General features: G+C 34.3%; 2 pseudogenes; both read left to right on the forward strand.

The window, feature by feature from the left end:
- The first annotated feature begins 295 nt into the window (after positions 1–295).
- LOC149164047 (uncharacterized) lies at positions 296–2,082 on the forward strand (annotated as a pseudogene).
- A 181-nt stretch (positions 2,083–2,263) lies between these two features.
- LOC149164048 (protein DMR6-LIKE OXYGENASE 1-like) lies at positions 2,264–3,156 on the forward strand (annotated as a pseudogene).
- Positions 3,157–19,133: the final 15,977 nt, after the last annotated feature.

Below are 19,133 nucleotides of genomic sequence, written 5' to 3' on the forward strand. Positions count from 1 at the left end.
TTTTAAGTTAGAATAAAATTTTAGGAAATAAATTTAAAAAAAAAAAAAAAGAAAAAAAAAAATCATTTTTCTTACTAATAAATCAAATGAAATTTTTTTTTAGAGATTTTAATTTAAAAAAAAAAAATAAAAAACAAAAAAAAAAAAAACATTTAAAAAAAAAAACTGGGACATGATTGACTCTTTCCTTGGCGTACTGAGGATCGTCGACCTTAATTTCTTTACGGATGAAGCAACATAGTACCCATCTGCAAACCTGCAGGTGTGGATCTCGCTAGTTTATTCTGGGATGACAATGCAGCTAAAGTTCCCGGCCTCTCGCCCTCATCATTCATCCATTTATCATCTTCCAGATAGTTTGCGGTTTCTTTGGGAGCAGTTACAACACCATTCAATGGCACACTACTATTCTCCAAAGCTTTCTCAGGTGCACACTCTACCGAGAGATTTCTCCCTCCTTCAATTTTGTGATGGATCGATGTGCTAATTCCAGCTGGAATGTAAGCACAAAGATAAAAAGCGCCACCACCTTACCTACAGAAATGTGCCATGGGCAATGTACAGCTCTAAATGCAGTTTGCGCAGCTAGTCTTCAGTTGAAATTGGACATAATCAGATTTCGGTAACTTCTATTGCTGGAGAAGAGCCCGGGACTGATACATCACTTGTTTTGGATGCAGAGGGTGGTTCTCTAAAAGCAGAATTAGAGAGTATGAGGGAAGATGGGGAGCTCCCATCAGGAACACATGCTTCAACCACGTTAACGAAAGAATCTGATTTTGAAAGTTCCAGCCATCTCACTTTCATTTCAAGAAGTGCGGTTCCCAGAAGGGAGAAATCGGGACAACATAGAGATTTTATTTATGGTAGCTTGGGGCGTTGAAGACAGATAAGAGATGCTGCCTTGGAAAAAGTGGCAAGATGACAACGAATCCCAAAAATAATGGACAGGGAAAATCAATTTTCAGTTCATAAAATATGGAAGAGATCGCACCAATTTCGGAAGATATCCTTTGAGCTAAATTTTTGAAATCGGAAGATTAGTTGAGCACTTCACTGGCTGAGATCCTAAAATTAGGTGAGCGCTTCATTGTTGAGTGCTTCACTGGAAGAGGAAGTTGTGGATCTGATTTCTATGGAAAAGGTGAATTGGGATTATGTGCAACCGCAGAAGAGATCCACGATGCTAGAGCATGATATCAAAGAACTCCTATGGGAAAATGGTCAGGTTGTGAACAAAGTGGTCAAGCGTCCTTTTCCAACTCAACTGTCAAAAACATTACAAAACCCAGAATGCTGCTTGAGATACCTTGGAAGCCGGATTGAGACGGTACCAAACCATCCTCGGCATCTCTTCTAACATAGGTGTTGCCTTCATTGCAACAAGGGTCGCGCTTAAGAGCGCCTTCAACAGCAAAGCCTTGGCTGTGGAGTCTCGCGATGGAAGATTTCTTGGAACGGCTTCGATCCCCGCAGTCATGCACAACACGCGGTCCCTTTTCGGTCAATCCTATCATTTCGCCGACGATGACAGGTCCTTCGCCCAACTTGGTCCCTCGATCCAAGCCAAGCGGAAGTTTAGCATATGGAAAATTGACTGGTATTGCATAAAAAACCTTGAAGACGGACATAGTGCATTTCTTTGAAGGTTGCAATTTGAAACCAGAGGATATAAAGTTTGCATACAATAGGGTCTATGCTCCCCTTGGCATGATTATTCAATTCTTCTCCAGGGCTACATTTGCTACAGCACAAAAATGTATAGGTAGCAAAGGTCGTTTTTATAGGTTGGTTGAGATCACCGTCAGTGGAGTAACCTCGAATCCCCATTTGATGGAAAAGTTTTGCTATTACATGGGGTTCCACAGAATGTCGTTCAAGAAGATGTTGCGATTTTTCTCTGGATATAATATCGATAGTTCTAATATACGAATTTTTGTGAGGTAGGGATTGGACCAGCCAGTTAAACTTGCTCTAGTTAATTTTCGGTCGCAAAGGGATGCAATGCATGCTCTACGCGAGAAAAATAGGAGCATTTGTCTTAATAGTCCTATCACGTTGAGGCTGCTACAATGATGAAAATGATTTGGTGGTCGTAAATAACACGAGCTTTAGTGATGGTTATATTTGGAATGGATTACTATGTGCAGGCATGCAATGCGTTGGATCTGATTTTGATCTTTGCATTGACATATTCAACAATGTCTTTTAAGAACATTCTGGGGACTTGTTTTAGGTCCCAAGTCTCAACCTGCCATCAGTTATGGGAAGGCCTAAGTCATCAAACCATGGCGTATTTCCCGAACTGCGCCACGCAGTGCAATCCGAAGCAGCCAATTTCTTTTCCATCCCCTTGCAAGAAAAAGCCAAAGTGAGGAGAGATTTCGAAAACCCATTGGGCTATTACGACACAGAGCTCACAAAAAATGTCAGGGATTGGAAAGAGGTCTTCGATTTTGCATGCCGAGGCAAAGTTTACCTTCCGACAAGTTTCGAACTCGAGTTCGATGAGATTCGAATAGTGATAAATCAGTGGCCGCAGAACCCACCTGGCCTAAGGGAGGCCTGTGAGAAATATGCAGAGGCCGCGGAGAAGCTTGCTTTCAGATTGGTGGAACTCATATCTCTGAGCTTGGGATTTTCGCTGATTATTTCAATTCCAAGTTTGAGGAACAAACTTCGGTTGAGAGGTTGAATCATTATTCGCCCTGCCCTGTGCCAGAGCTGACTCTGGGAGTGGGTAGCCACAAGGATCCGGGGGCTCTTACTGTGCTTGCTCAGGATGACGTTGGAGGGCTGCAAGTCAAGCGAAAAGATGGAGAATGGATTGGAGTGAAACCTATCCCCAATTCCTTTGTCATCCATGTTGGGGATTGCATGCAGGTTTGGAGCAATGGAAAATCCGAGAGTGTAGAACATAGGGTGCTTGTGAATGACAAGAAGGAAAGGTTCTCTTTCCCATTCTTTCTTTTTCCCTCGCATCATGCGATGATTGGACCTGTACCTGAGTTGGTTAATGAGAAAAATCCGTCCAAATATAAAGAATCCAGTTGGGGGGAGTTCTCCAAGAGGAGAAGCGACAGCAATTTCAAAAATTTGGGCTCGGAAAATATTCAAATCCATCACTTCTCTATTTCCCAAGATTCTTCTAAATAAGATCCTTATCTTACTATGTTCAATATTTGTATGCTTTTGTATTTAGCCACTTACTTTTTAGTTAGCAGGTCTTATTGTTGTCTGTAGTTTAGGTGAGCTCTTTATAGTTTCCCTCATAAAAAAAAAATTCAAACAATTCAAAAAAATAAATAAATAAATAAATAAATAATAAATAAATCAAAACAATGCAAAACATTTTTGTCTATTTTATTTTTATTTTAATAAACAACCCAAAGCAATTTAAAAAAAATCAAAGCCATTAAAAAAAAATATTAAAAAAAAAATTCAAAAAAACAAAACCATTAAAAAATATTAGAACAATTCAAAAAAAAAAAAAAACATTAAAAAAAACCAATTAAAAAATAAAAATAATTCAAAATAATTTAAAAAAATTGCAAATGGAAATTTCTTAACAACTGGAAACATTTTATGCTACTTGTCTTGTTGGAGTTAGGAACTAGCGCACAAAGGCAACAGGTAAAAAATCCATTTCATTTTATTTTGTTGCTAGCATTTATACTTGTATTTTATGTTCTTCAAAAAGTTCTAACAATTTTCATGCAAGATTTGAACTGAGCTTTGACAGTTGCGCGATGATCCAAGTCCATGAAGATGTGATTTCTCGAAATCACATTCATTATTGAAGCTTGAAGGAGTTAATTGCAAATGTCGTGACATTTGTGGCTACAGAGAAATGTTTTGTTGTCATGATTTGTTTCCCACACTTCTCTTTCAAAGCCTCATCAGTCATCCATGTTAAAGTCCATTGATTCATTGCCATATCCATCATGACTTCATACATGTCTACTTTTCTGAGTCGCATACATTTTTTCCTACCATTCAGTTCATCTTTTTCCCTCATGAATAAACCATCCATATCTCTACGTTGCCTTGCTTTCCTTGCCATAAAAATTGTTTGACCATAACATCTTGTATCTATAGTCCTACCAATCATTTGTACGAACTCGCGTTGACTGATGTGGGATTCCTTAAGGCCCACCTTTCAACAAGTCTTGACCCATCGACCTCAGCACCTTATCTGGGATAAAGACTAGAGTCATTATTAGTACCTTGAGGCTTGCATGCCCTAATGGCAAGTCTTCTCGCCAACGAACAATGGGAATACATTAATGTCTCTTGTTTGTTGGATCTTGCAAGTGGCTCGACATCAGCTCATTCATTCGCACTTCGCAAGATGTACTTGGGTACCTTGGCACTCATTGACATTAATGGTGAGTTTGCCTCGCATTGGTTAACGACATTCATCAATGGTCGGTAATCCAATGACTTCTTTCCATGTTCGACATCGACACATTCATTCACATGGAAAGAATTGTGCCACGATATGGGACGAGATGAAGACTATATGATTCAGGAGCAGATTATTTTGGAACAAATTCAGTAGCAGTAATAAAGGATCCACATTCTCGACTTCATCCATCATATATGCAACCAAGACACAGATCACATTCTTGTATTCTTCATTCCATGATTCAGCAGTAGGAGCTACACATTTCTACATATACACAGTTTGTCCACTCAGGTAAGTAAACGTATGTTCTTTCCTAGCTTTTTATCTTACAATTCCTTTAATACTAAAATTATAATTTTTGGAAAATGTTTTTCCATGTTCATATTCACATCCATACTCCATGATCACCTTCCATATATCATATATATCCTTTCTACACATATCATCCTAACCAACATACTTTTTCAAACCAACTACTATTGCATTATGATTCAAATGTTACATGTTTTGCAAATAATGATCAAAGAAAGAAAGGTTGATTAAATGTTTTCAAAGTCTTTTGATGCAACACAAAAACAATGAAAATATTGTTACACAAGAACCAATACTAAGCAAATTTTGGTTGTTACACAAGAACCAACCAAACTAATATGTTGCACTCGATTAAATGTTTTCAAAGTCTTTTGATGCAACACAAAAACAATGAAAGTATTGTTACACAAGAACCAATACTAAACCAATTTTGGTTGTCACACAAGAACCAACCAAAATAATATGTTGCAAGCAAATGTTTTTAAGAGAGAAGACTTTGAAAAAAGGAACAAAGTTGTCAAAAAGAAAATTATGTGAAGTTAAAAAAATCGACATCTGCCAAAGTTCATGTAAAAGCAAGACAATTCAAAAGATCAAATCATGATCAATGCAATAGATTGCATGAGGACATGCAATAACTTAAGTTGGGGGCTATGTTGGGCCTCCAAATTAACCTTAATTTTCACTCCATTTTCACCTTTTATCCTCATTGTGTCATCTCATTTCACCATATTATCATTACATAACCCTATATTTCCATTACCATATGAGTTTATATTCTCATTTTCCAAAGTTATTAATTTCATGTATTTAGAGTGAATTTATGATTAAAAGTTAGAGAAATAACATGTATTTGCGTATACCTAAAAGTGGCTTGAGTTTGATGACATGTGTAGATCATTTGGAAGCTTCCAAGGCACCCTTATGTGGCCTCCCAAGATCAAATTCGAATTTCAACTCAAGAGGTGGACCATATTCCAAGGAGGAAGATCATGGAGTTTTTGATGTGTCATGGGATTTGTATCTAGTATTTAGGGATAAGTTGAGACAAGTGTGGGTCTAGTAGATATTTAAGGGATCTACGTTTATTGAGTAGATATCCCTGATTCATGTATAAATAAGAGGAGCATCCTCCAAATTAGGTAATGAAGGAGGAGGAGGGAGAGAAAAACAATTATCAGTTATTCATTAGCATTAGATTTATGTTCATTCAACATGAATAATACCATTTTCTCCAAATCATGAGTTATGAGTGTTGTTTGATTCCTAAGGTGTGATAATTGTTCATGTGTGCTCATTGAGGAATGGAAGGATCCCCATACTGAGATAAGTACACTTTGTTGTAGAATAATGTTGTGAATATACTAATTTCAATTCTAATGTTCATCTTATTTCTTTGTTGTAAATAATTGTAGATAATTTCAATATGAATTCATGATATGGCCATGTTTTGTTGTGTGAAGGTTGATCTCCTTTCAGTAGCTAGTTTTGATGTGAGAAGGACAACCAGAAACTCCTAAGTTAGGAGTCTCTTCTCCATGAGCTAGATTAAATTGAAATAAGATTTACTTTCTCTTATGCTTTCCTAGATTACATTTATGTGAATATTGATTCCCTTTCAGTATCTAGAGAAATCAAGTTCTCCTAAGTTAGGAGACTCTTCTCCATTAAGAACTAAACTAAAAACAATATTTACTTGCTTTCATTTACATGCTTTCTTTCCTGCTTTCTTAGGTGTTTGGCAATGTTATTATAGAAAGATGGTAGAAGGACAACCAGGACTCTTGAACAAGAGACTCTTCTCTATCTTCTAAAGTAAAATAATTCCATTGATCAAACATTATTTTTATGCTTTCATAAAATAGATCTAATAGTTTAGATTTGTAATATGCATTTCCATTCTAAACAAACTTCTTACACCTGTTTCATCTAAGTTCCCATATATATTGGTTTGCTTCTAAGTTTATGATTCCCCGGATTGATAAATTAAATGACAGGGATTTAGCAGACAACTAAATCGCCCAACACAAATCATCCACATAGAGAACTGAGATGAGTAGACAACCATCTACCATAATGTAGTGGAGGTTGGCATCTACCTAACTCTTAGTGAAGCCCATTCCTATGAGATAAGAATCTATGTGAGCGTATCATGCTCAAGGTGCCTGCTTGAGCCCATAAAGAGCTTTCTTCAGCCTACACATGTGTGTCTCTCTTGAAGGTCTTGAATCCCTCTGGATGATCTATGTAGATCTCCTCCTCAACTACTCCATTGAGGAAATTTGCCTTGACATCCATATGGTGGATCCTCCACCCCATATGTACAACTAATTTAAGTATGTCCCTGATAAATGAATACCTTTCCACTTGGGCAAAGGTCTCCTCATAATTAATCCCCTCAATCTGGGAAATGGCCTTGGCCACAAACCTGGTCTTGTACTTCTCGACACTACCATTAGCTCATGCTTCACCTTATACAACCACTTGGAGCTAACAACATATTTTCCCTAAGGTCTAGGCATAACTTCCCAAACATCATTCTTCATGATGGAGTCGGACTCCTCCACCATGGCATCCACCCATACCTATTGGGAAGCACCCTCTTCAAAAGAATATGGCTTAGACTCTATCAACTTTGTCATCAGATACATGTATCCTGTGTATCTATTTGGTGATTTGCATTATCTATGTGAGGAACTAGGAATTCCTACTTGCTCTTAAGCTTCTTGCACCAATATGTCCACCAACATGGTCCTCTTCCCCCCTTTTATGGGAGTCACTAAGTGAGTGGGTGCCTCCACTCAACTTGATCTCTGATCCTCATCATGTGGCTACTCCATATCATCCTCCTGGAATGCTCTCTTTTCCTTAGGCAAGGACGAACTCTATGAATCTAACTAATGCTCCTCCTTGGGAGTTAGAAGCTCCTAATTTGGTGATACTCTCATCTCTCACTCTAAAGAACTCCCCATGGGTTTCTCCTCATCAAATATCACATCCCTTCTTAAAACAATCTTTTTGAGAGAGGGAATGTACACCCTATAAACATGTGTTATCTCAGTATATCCCACAAAGAACCCCCTCTCTATAGTAGGCTCCAACTTCCTCCTATCATCTTTGGACACATAATAATACACCATGGATCCAAAAAAGTGATAGTGGAAGATATCTAACTTCCTCCCAGTGAAAGCCTCCGCAAGTGTGATCATCCCAAGAAATTTGTGAGGACTTCTATTCTACAAGTACACATTTGTGTTACATGCATCTGCCCACAAGAATAAGGGCAACCCCTAATCATGCAACATGGCTCTAGCAACTCCAACACTACTCCTATTCTTGCCCTTTGTAACCCCATTCTGTTGAGGATTATGGGTTGCAATCAACTCCCTCCTAATGCCTTCCTTGGCACATAAATATCTAAAGGAATTTGAGATATAATCTCCTCCATTATCACTCCCCAGGGACTTGATTTTCTTCTATGTCTCATTTTCACTAAGGCATTGAATTCCACTAACTTGGAATATACCTCATATTTCTTCTTCATGAAATAAATCCAACACTTATGGGAAAAATCATCAATGAAGATCACATAATACTTGTTCTTACCGAGTGAAATTGTGGAGAAGGGGCCACAAACATCTATATGAACTCTCTCTAGAAAAGCTCCAACTTTGTTATCTTGACCCTGAAAGGAAGATTTGGCATATTTTCCAAGAGTGAAACCCTTGCACACATCATGTTGCTCAAGGGTGCTCTGAGGTAGCCCAATGGTGATTTACTTGAGTATCTTCAAAGCTCCATGATGTAGATGTCCCATGTGCATGTGCCATAGCTCTCCAACATCTCGGCCCTGAACTAACTTTGCCTTGTTTCTTAAGGCTACATTCATCCACCTCCAACTTGTATAGGTTTTTTATCCTACCACCAATCTTCTTGACCATACCTAAAGCATAATGCTTAAGGTAGGATTTCCCCTCACTGAATACTACATCATACCATTTGTCCTCAAAGGACAGCTACTGAGACAAGGTTTTTCTTTAATAATGGGACATACATCACATTCTTGAGATGGAGGAGGGAACTAGAATCCCTCTTAAAGCTTACTATATAAAATCCTTTGGTCATATATTTGCCTCATCTCCAAGCTTGATATGTAATTTCATGTCTTTTTCCATTAATTTTTTGAAGAACTCTTTATTCCCTATCATGTGGAATGAAGCCCTTGAGTCAATATACCACACACTGGATCAAAATGAGTTTTCCATGCAAGCTATTAGAGAGAAATACAATTCTAACTAAGAGGAGATAGCTTCTCCTCTTGTTGTTGTTGCAACATGCTTGTTGGATTTATTGTTTGGACATTTTGTAGTATAATGCCCAAATTCATGGCAATGAAAACACTTGATCTTGCTAAGATCCTTCTTTTTCTTACCTCCATTCTGACTATATTCAATCTTTTCTTGGGCCTTCTTTCCCTTGGATTTCTTCCCTTTGCTAGCTAAAGAAAAGTTCTCCTCCTTACTAATTCTAGCTGAGACTCCATATCTTGTATTCCTCATTATCTCTTCCTGCACAAGATGTGACCATAGTCTCTCCCAATCAAGGAGATTATCTTTTCCATTCGCTGCATCTTGGAAACTTTTCCAAGAATTTGGAAGCCCAAGAAGAGCAAGGCTTCCAAGATCTATTGGTGGAATTGTCTCTTCAACACCTCCAAATTCATCCCTTGCTTGAGAAAACCTGGATAGATATGCAACAAGGGTCTTATTCTTGCCTATTCAAATGTTCCTCAATTTGTCTTTCAAAGCTAATTTTTTGGCATCACTACTTCTTTCAAATGGATCAGTAAAGGCCTTCCACATCTAGAATGTTGTTTCCTTCCCATGTAAATTTGGAACAATATGGCCTCTAACTCCTTTTAGGATCATCCTCTTATTTTTGGCAGTATCCTTCCTCCATTGAGTTAACTGTCATGCATCTGATGCAAGAGGTTTTGGAATATCAGTCTTGATGTATTTCAAAACTCCATTATCATCTAACATGGTCTCCATCATGTCCTTCCATGAACAAAAATTTGAAGTCCCTTCTAGAGCATGCTCTTTCCTCAAACCATTCACTGACATGATTCCTGCACTTGTAGAATTCTTACACCAACTGATCTCCTCTTCAACGTGCTTTGAATATGATCAAGGAACTTGGTCTCTGTCTTGTTTTCTGCTCTGATACTGTGTAGAAAATCCCTAAAACCTTGCAACTGCTAATGAGATCAAACTGATATGTAAAAGGCTCAATATTTCTTACCAAAATTATGCAGAAAGAAAACAATGAAGAGAAACACAATCACACATATATCAATCACACATATATCAATCACACATATATCAATCACACATAGAAATTTATCAGGGGAACCCAACTAGGAAAACCCCCTCTTTCTTGTATTATCAATTAGGAAATCTGATCCATTACAAAGAATTTGCTTCAAGTTTGAAGCCACTCCAATATTGATCAACTGCTCACAAGAACTTCCCAACACTTAGCCAAATAAATCTGCTAGGAAGCTCATATTTCCTAGTACAATTCAACCCCTAAAAAAAGGAATTTCTCCTATTTCCTTGCATAATTCCCAAGAGAAATAGACCTACTCAATTCTCAAGCATGTACACAAGACCTTTGTACAATAATGAATTATAATTGTGCCTTCATCCAATCTCAATAATAATTTTGAATTGCATGACCTACTAGGGCTAATTTTAGCAGTTGCAACTAGTTAATTGAAAGTAAGTTGAGTTAATAGAGATTCAATTACGCAACTAAACTCATAACTATCTCTATTCTAGAACTAGAGACTAGTTAACTGATAGACACTAGAGATAACTAAACTAGTTAGCTAATTTTAGCCATCAATTGATCCATAACTCACTGAAATCCATCTAACTTGAATTAACTGACAATAAACTAGTGATAGGCTACATCACACATGTTAACTAATAGCTAACTCAAATTTCTATGAGAGTGAATTCAAATTTGCCTCTTTGACTAAGGCACCAGTCAAAATAAGCCATTCCTTGCTACAATTTCAACAAAGATAACAACTTCTTATGATGATGTTGGTGCTCTCTAGGTCTGGCTTCAAACCTTCGTAAATGATTTTTAGGATACCTTCTTCTACCTGGAAAATTGGGAACACATGATGTGGATGTTGATGTGGTTCTTACTACACCAAGTGAACTAGTTGGGGTAGTAGATGTACATGTTAAAGTGGTTCCACCTCTAATGAAGCTACCTCTTGAGTCCCTTTCTCGATAAATCCATCCTATTTATCATGCTTACTCATTCAACTAATTGTATATATGAATTAAAAATGCACTTATGCAACAATCAAGGCTTTGGAGAAACCTCATTGTGGTTATGTGTACACTCTTACCTCTCATCTTATTGTTTCTCCTTCCCCAAATGGTGTAATTTAAAGGCAACCTAAATTTAAAACTAAATCCTATGTACACTTCCCCAACAACAATGCCAAAAGTGCTAGTTAATTCAATTGCATTAGAATTTTGTTACATTTAATTCATCAATCCGAGTTGGTGACCTTGTGAAGTGTAAGGCACAATATATTTTAGGATTTAGTTTCTAATTCTTTTAATCTATGCAAAAATCATTTTAAAAAAATGTTGATACAAGTGCCACAGATTGCACAAGGTTCTGTAAAGGCAGTTTACACAGGGCTCTATTGTTGTGATTCAACTAAAATAATCTATCTTGATCATCAACTTATAATGGTTTAGTTGAGACAAGTGCCACAGGGTCCCAAAGTTATGCATGAGCAGATTAAATAGGGCTTTGTCCTTATGGTTCAGTCCAACAAGATTTTCAGATACACGGATGATTAAATTTAAAAGCAAGCATATTAATTGTAAACAAAGGCATGATAACTTCAAACTAAACTAGAATAATGTAATCAAACATTGACACAATAAATTGCAATTAAGTCTACTATGTTCTGCAAATAAATGAGATTCGAATTGCAACAAAAATAAATTAATCTATGTGAATAAATGAAGGCAACATGTGTCCTCACAGGGGGCTCTTCTTGGTTAAGTTGCATGTTGCTAAAGTAAACTCAAAGTATTAAATCACTTGCAACTAGAATGTCAAATTGGATCAAGAACAACTCATCATAAGAACATGAACAAGTAATTAGAAAGTTATATTAATTGCAAAGTGTTTTAATACATCCAACTTGTTTCCATCAACGATATCACGAGCATTTAAAACGTAAAAAGGAAATAATTGTTTTAAAAGTTATATTGCTTTACTTCAAGACCAAATAACCAATTCATATATTGCGTGGGATATAAAGATCAATTTGTTGATATGAGAGATTCATGACAAGAACATGAATTTCTCCTGAAGATTACATGTCTCGATTTTGTGGGATCTTTATCCATTGTGCTTTACCAATAAAGTTATACTCTCCCACATTACTTTGTCCATCGCTTGAGACTGTTGACTAGGATGTTGACCGAGTTACGATGGTGATGTGGATGTCTTCTAGCTATGTCCATAGGTGGCAAACCATCTCCCTACTTGTTTCCACATCCCTCAGTTTTTGGTTTTGCTGGACCATGTCCAGAGATATGATATCCTATGATTTGGCTACAGAAAAGGAAGATCAACTGCAAAATATGTCAATTTTTGCAGTCATAACATTTTGAACTTCTTTTATAGAGAAACTTATAAAATTATAAAAAGATGGACATTATTACCTTAAAACTTTCCACTTGTAACCATTGTAGCTAAAACATGGTTTTTATGCCCAAAAGATAGCATAGATTTGAGAAATGACAGTTATGATAGGCTTCTAGGAGCAAAGATGGGCAAAACTAAGGACAAAATATTGATAAAAAAAGGTTATTTTTAACCCTGAATAATAAGGTTGATGAATTGAATGTAAAACTCACGATCAATAAAGATTGGGTGATGTATGAGTGCATTGGTCTTAGGCATGGACCAATATTAATGTTCATTATAATGTAGCTTTAATTTTTGGTCAAGAATATAAGAGTGGCGAAGCTCAAAGGTTGTTAGTTTTCTCAACTAAAAGTTTCTAGGGTAAAATATATGTGTAATGTGTGAATCTTTATGATTTTCCATTGTTTATTTTCAATTCTTTAAATCCTCTCATGTGTATTTAAAGGTTTACGTTAATTGACCTTCTACTTTGGTTTACATGTATAGTCAACTCTATAATTGGACTTTGGTATGTGAATTGTAAACTAGGTGCTTTAATCCCAACATTGTTTTCATTGCACTTATCCTCAAATGTTCACGCAATGCAATGCTTAGAGTTGAAAAGGATATGTGTTCCATATCCAACCATCTAACCCAACCTCTCATTCTCTACGAGTCAACCCAAAAGGTCTTCCAATTGGTGTCGATATTAACCAAGAATTCGAATGAATGGAACCCATTGCTATTTTATAAGTGTTATTAAAAAAAATGTTAGTGAAATGATAAAAGCCAACAAGATCTCATTGTAGTTGTCAAAATGTTATGATAATGAGACCATATAGTTCAAGGGGTTAGCCCAATGAGTTATTATTATTATTTTTGGGGATTTGACTAGTTGTGTGATTAGTTGCATATGTTTACATTGATGATTTTATTAAAGATATCATCCATGAATGTGCAAATTTATTACAAGAAATACCCATTAGGAGCTCAACATTTCACGTGCAAGGATTACACCCAAATAGAGAAGATAACAACATTTCAACCAACCACTTAAACTAAATACAACTAATACACACACATATACATGTAGATTAATTACCTATTCCAAATTATACCTTACATTCTTACTCCAATTCACAAATGGTTCATTTCCAACTGAGAAAATCTAACTTGAAAATGCTTAAAAATATTATGGCAAAAATTTAGAAAACACGACTTGAATATTCAAATTAACAACACTAAACTTTCTTTTTTGAACTATAATTTTCAACAATACCCCCACCATAATGATATTTATTGGAAAAATAAGACTCATGAACTTTCAACTAGAATTGTGTTTATATTCTAATGAAAGTTGCAAGTTATTTTATAAAATTTCCTCGGCAATATTACTATTTTAGTCCTAAATTCCATTTCATGTTCATAAGTAGAGTCATGAAGATTCAAACCTTGATCCAGATAGCATTTCCTCGACCCTAATTTAATTAATTATTATGAATTAATTTATCAAATCAGAGTAAATCCATCTTAATTTTGAATCTATCAAGAGTCGAGAGGGATCAAATCACTTTTCATTTTAAAAGAGGTGTGCATCTCAAGAGATTTGATCCCTCTTAGCACATGATAGATATGGAGATAAGATGGATCTAGGCTAGTTTAATTATTAATAAGTATAATTTTTAATTTACTATATTTTAAGATATAAAATATTTTTTTAATATTAATTATGGATTATATTATGTGGTAACATGTGTGTTCTAACATATTATGATCATAATTTTTATGTTGATGAGATGCATTTTTCTTCTATGTGGTTCATAGACCCCGGAGACTGGTGACCACTACATTCATGTAATATTTCTACTATGTAGATCCACTTGAAGGGATCACTTCCCGTTGGATCACCCACATAGCTTGATCCCAAGGATATTAAGAGAATTGAATTTGTGACCTCTCAATAATAAAAATTCTTTAACAAAGATAACATTTAAAACTATATTAATAAAATGTATATAAAAATAATTGATTCATTACAAATTAAATATAATATTTACAAAATCTAAATTTTTTTTCTTTCTTTTTGAAAATTCAAAGATTAATATTTGCTAAATTATTTCTAAAAATCAATCATGAAACATAAAAATGAAAATTTTCCTAATTTGAAATTATATGGCTATATGGCTATAGATTTCTTTTAATCCCTTTTTAACACTATATTTCAATATCCTTTCCCTCCTAGTTACAATTTTACTTGCTTAATTTAAAAATAAAAAATTATAATATTATTATTAATATGAAATTATTATAATGTTATTTAATATTTATATAAACCTTGTTAAATTCTTTTTCTTTTGTATACTCTTTTAATCCACCTTTTATCTTCTAATTTTATTAAACATTATATAATCATATAATATTCATATTATCATGACTATGTTATTATTAATATCGTTATATTATACTTACAAATTTTTTTCTCTTCACTATTTCTTTTAAACTACTTCTTTTGTTTTTTCCATTTTTAAACTTTTTTTTTTCTTTTTTTCTTTTTTTGTCGGTCAAGGTAACTATATTATATTATCAAAATTTTAAAAACATTGTACATCAACAATTGAACTGTATACATCATTATTGCCAGACTAAACAAAATAACAGGCTTAAGAGCTAACAAGAGAGATGTTCTAAACAAGATTGAGCTTGTAAGGAAGCCAAGACAACCTGTGATTTTGGTGATTTCCGAAACAAAAGCAGCACAAGAAGAGAAATTGCCAGAACTACACATTATGGAGGAGGGTTGGGGGGAAACGATGACGGGTTTGCAAAGAACGCTGCCCTCTCATGCATGTGGTAGTCGATATGCTCTACTCAGGTCTCCAAGGCACGAAGGTGGCCATTTGTTCGCTGAAACTGCCACCGAAGGCCATCTAGAGAGTCCAGCGGTTCATTCTGCATGTGTTGGAGGTTGTTGTTGTAGGCCACCAATTAAACCCCTCCTCTTTCAATTTTAGTATTATTTTTTAATTAATTAGTTGATTAACATTAAAACTTGTAATTAATTAGTCACTTAAAGTACGTGAGCGACTCGTATACTTTAAATGTTTTATATTGTTTTGGAATTGGTGATCTTGGTGAGGGTTGATATATGGTCTAACAATCTCTGCGGCTTATATATGATACATCTCGATTAAGATTAGTTCTTCAAAAAGATACATATTTGTGGCTTGTATCTAATAATCCATGTGTCTCATATATGATATCAACCCTTGTCTCTACGGCTCGTATATGATATCAACACTTATTTTGGGGCTCGATGTAAGCCTTGTATGTGGTGTAGTGATATAATCACTGCGACTCATATATGGACTTTGCAGCTTAATGGTGAATACTCTTCAATGCTCTGCGACTTCTTTATATTTCTATGGCACGGGTGAATTTGATAAATATGTGGCTTCTTAGTGAATTTAATGTATAGATCCTCGACTAATACTCAAGCCTAGGGTCAATTTTCTTATATCCCAAGTGTATATGTTCCTTTTACCTATTTTTTCTTTTTCTTGCTAAGTTCTTTTTGTTGAAATTATGAGTACTTCTCCCCATATTTCGAAGCCTCCACCTAGTCAAGGGCAGCCAAGAAAAATCACCCTAGAGAGTCTTTATGATCATATCGACTCTTTAGAAAAATGAAGAGAAGAAAGAGAAAAGGAACATAAACTAGAATTATCTACAATGCTTATGGAGCATAAAATCGAATTATCTACAATGCTTATAGTACATAAGCTAGAAATATCCACAAGGCTTGAGAACAACTACAAATTATTAGAAAAAAAAAAAAAAAAATATAGCACTCGAGACTGAACTCCAAGGATTGAAAGATAGGATCTAAGAAATAGAACACAAAAACAATCCATGGTTGAAGAAAATTGCACCTTGAGAAATGAGATTAAAAAAAAAAAGGAAAAAAAAGAAAGAATAAACTAGATATCAAGCCCATAAAAGAGGAAATGAAAAAACTAATTGAACTAGATCATGAGTGCCACAAAAGAGTCCAGAACCTTACAATTGCTAGTACAAAAGAGCATAATGATGATGACACATTAGAAATAATAAAATAACAACTGAAAACTAAATCACAAATACAAACAACTTATCTGATAGAATCGAAAAGGGTGGGAAAGTTACTCGAGCATAAACATAAGCAGATCCATGTTAAGGTAAGTTGTAATAACCTTAAATTAGATATACTTAGTAAATATCCAAACCTAAAAGGGTCATGAATCTTTATAAATGATGATATTATTCCAGAAGACCTAGTTGAATTAAAGAAAGAGGTTCAAAAGGTAAAGGTGACAAGAAAGGAAGACAAATGGACATTCATTAGAAATATGAAAGTTATTATTAGAGATAGAGACCAAAATATAAATGATAAATAGGAATTGGGAACACTCTGGATCCTCTTCTGGAATTTTCGTAGTGTTCCATGGCGTAAAGGTCCTATGTTAAGTCAGATCCCAAGTGATATTGATCTTATTTTCTTATTTGAAACTTGGGAGCATGATGAATCTAGGGTCCCCCACATAGATGGATTCATTCTCTAGTCAACCTAGAACAAGAAATCCTCTTGTAGAGGTTTTGGTGGAATAAATTGTTATATAAAAAATAATATTTCTTCTCACATTCAACTTCATAAGATCAACCTCATCATTCGATACTTTGGATCAAAATTTCTGACACTAACACTAATAAGATTTATCTTCCGATTTGTTATTTTTCTCCTCTCGACTATACCTCGTATAAGAAAAACAACTTGGATAAGAATTACCCCTTCGATACCTTAAAACATGATATCCACAATTTACGGAATGAAGGTAATATCATTTTGTTTGGGCTACTCTCCTAAGTAATAACTCTAACTCTAATCCCCTCTGGCTAGATGAGGACTTTGACTTAGCTAGTAGATTCAAAAGAAATTATGAAGACATAACCAAGAACCTATTTGGTATTGAGCTAATCAAGCTTTGTAGTTCCTCAAACATGATAATTTATAATGGAATTAATAAGTGGTAAACCTCTGACCAGATGATTTGTACTCATGGGTTTCGTAGTAGTGTTGTGGACTATCCTAAATCTAATACCCATGTTCTCAATCGTATTTAAATTTTGACCTCCTAAATTACCACGAACCTGATTCAGACCACAAACCTCCAAACTTAACTCTAAACCTTAGCATGCACATCGACCACATGCAAAAGAATTGTGAGAGTCAAAGGCACATTCGTTTTGATAGAAGTAAAATGGATCTCTTCTTAAATAATTTTAAAAAGAATTTAGATTTCTTAACGTATAATGATAACATTGATCACATCTACTATAGTTGTACTACAACCCTTTGCATTAATGTTAACAAGTTTCTCTATAGAGGCGTCTTATAATATATATCTATATATATATATATATATATATATATATATATATATATATATATATATATATAATATTAATGTGCTATTATAATTAATAATAGCACATTATATTAATTATTATCCATTATATTTAAATCCAGTATTAACATTTTTTATTAATTAGATTCAAATTTTGTTGGCATCTTAATCTAATTTGATTTTGGTCAAATTTAACCACATGAATACCTTTAAATATTAATATTTTATTAATGTCATTTGAAGTCAAATTTAATCACATGGATACCTTTAAATATTAATATTTTATTAATGTTATTTGAAGTCAAACTTAACCAATTCTTTAAAAAAAATTCATTTAAATTTTAACCTTTAGCTCTATATAACTCAGAATGTTAAAAAAAACTTTATGTATCCCTAATGATGAGTGGAACATCCATTCATGGGTGGTTTCCTACTAGCTACATAGTTATTTCTAGAAAAAATCTATCAGCAACAATAATTAAATATATCAAATTATTTAACTCATGATGCCATGTGATCTTCTTCATTTGTATGCATTAATTGCTACTAATTCTTTTGGAGTTTGAGCTAACGAAAATTGTAGCTTAATTAATCGACGAAATGATTTCAAATATGTTTTTGGTCACATTGTAAAAAAGATGGTAATATTTTTTAAGGATAATAAGTTTAAGTTGTTTAACATGAAAAGTTCAAGGGTTTTTAGGGTGCTGAATCCATTTTATCATTCAAGTATTTTAATAACAAGAATTTTAACCATAAAGAATTACCTCACTTTATCATGAAGATTTTTAAGTATAAATAAGTTTTATTACAATACTATGGGCAAATACTATGACTTATCAATACCACATGCCAATTTATTTATTTTTCTCATAGTATATATAATTTTAATTTAATTTTATAACATTTTTTTAATTAAATTGAGAAGCAAAAAGGTCATAATTACCTTTGAGTTCAATCTCAACTCTTATCATAATTACCATTAAAAGTACTCCATAAAAATTAAATCTCCACCATCCACTTGTTAATTAATGATAATTAAAATAAAATTTTGAAATTTCTATTGTAAAAGGCATTGTCTAATGTTAAAACAATTTTTGGTTAGATCATGTTTTTTTGTTATTTTAAATCCATTTTTGAATGTATCAATGGATTAAACACCCTGAAAAACTTTTAGGGTATTCAAATTATCTAGAATTCACAAACCAAAATTGTAATTCCAATAAATCCATTGAATT

Source organism: Pinus tabuliformis, chromosome 5_1 (assembly GCF_031772625.1).
Source record: "Pinus tabuliformis cultivar Carrire ecotype Pingquan chromosome 5_1, CPIR1, whole genome shotgun sequence".
NCBI classification, from domain to species: domain Eukaryota; kingdom Viridiplantae; phylum Streptophyta; class Pinopsida; order Pinales; family Pinaceae; genus Pinus; species Pinus tabuliformis.